The sequence below is a fragment of the Octodon degus genome, unplaced genomic scaffold (assembly GCF_000260255.1).
Source record: "Octodon degus isolate 3935 unplaced genomic scaffold, OctDeg1.0 scaffold00340, whole genome shotgun sequence".
NCBI lineage: Eukaryota > Metazoa > Chordata > Mammalia > Rodentia > Octodontidae > Octodon > Octodon degus.
Genome location: NW_004524916.1, coordinates 488,083 through 489,340, shown reverse-complemented (window position 1 = coordinate 489,340; position 1,258 = coordinate 488,083). Strand labels below are relative to the sequence as shown.

General features: G+C 35.8%; 1 pseudogene; it reads left to right on the top strand.

Annotated features, from left to right (window-relative positions):
* The window catches only part of LOC101567762, a 13,627-nt pseudogene extending 13,265 nt beyond the window's left edge, over positions 1-362 (top strand).
* The last annotated feature ends 896 nt before the right edge of the window (positions 363-1,258 follow it).

The window sequence follows — 1,258 nt, the reverse complement described above, 5'->3', positions numbered from 1 at the left end:
AGAGAGAGAGAGAGAGAGAGAGAGAGAGAGAAATCTGAAGATTGACCTGGAGAACAGCCTGAGAGACCTGGAAGCCTGCTATGCTATGCAACTCAGAGGGGTCCTGCAGCACCTGGAGTCTGAACCGGCACAGACTCGACCAGAGGGACAGCACCAGGTCCAGGAGACAAGGCCCTGCTGGACATCAAGGTCAAGCTGGAGGTTGAGATTGCCACATACCACCACCTGCTGGAAGATGGGGAGGATTTCAGTCTTGGTGATGCCCTGGCAACAAACCATCCAGAGAACCTCCACCTGCAAAATAGTGAACAGAAAATATGCAAGTGTCTTAGACCATTGACACCAAAGTGTTGAGACACTGAGGCAGTAGGAATAGGGTGCCCTTGGGAAATAATGAGCAAGTAAAAATTCAGAGGTCACTGGACAAAAAAAGAAGTTTGTCTCAAGTGCCCACTGATAGACTGAGAAATAATTGCTCTAAATTCAGAAGGCAGATAATTGTCTTTGGTGAAAAGACATTTTAGCAGAATAAAGGTTATTAACAATTCAGAAATAAGTCACATAATGATTTAAAATATAGGATGTTACAGAGATATGAAAAAATAAATAGAATAAAAACAGCAAGGTATTTGAAATTGTAAGTATGGTGAAAATAATTGATTTCATGGTAGAAATATATTTAAAGAAAATTTGAAGTCAATAAGATAGAATCAAAGAACCATGTTGTAGTATCATTTGTACTCCTTGAACTAGTATGAAATATTTGAGGAAAAGAAGAAATTTGGTTTATCAGGGTGAGGAAATTGGAAAGGACAGCATGAAGAGGTAAGCAATAAATTTCTAATTATTTACCTGTTCTTTATTTTGTATGCTTATGAATTTCGCTGATTAGCTTCATTGAGCAAATAAGACACACTTTAAATTTTTATACATCTTTTTGAACTGTTATACTAAAAGACACAAGGCAAATGTCAGGCATAATAATGTATATTGGAAGCTAAGAAATCTACATACATAAAAGTCAAGTATTTTCATTGCCAAAGTTTAGTTGCAAACATACTGAAATGTATCAAAATTTTCTGTATGTGTGCAATTTTATATATAATATAAAATGGACAATAATGGTCAACTTGGAGATATAATCAAATGAGAATAGAAAAATATCATTTACCTTGGTACTGCATTTTATTTAACAGGGCATAACTGCCTTACACCATTCAATATATAGAATAGCAACACTGTTTCCTATTATCTCTTG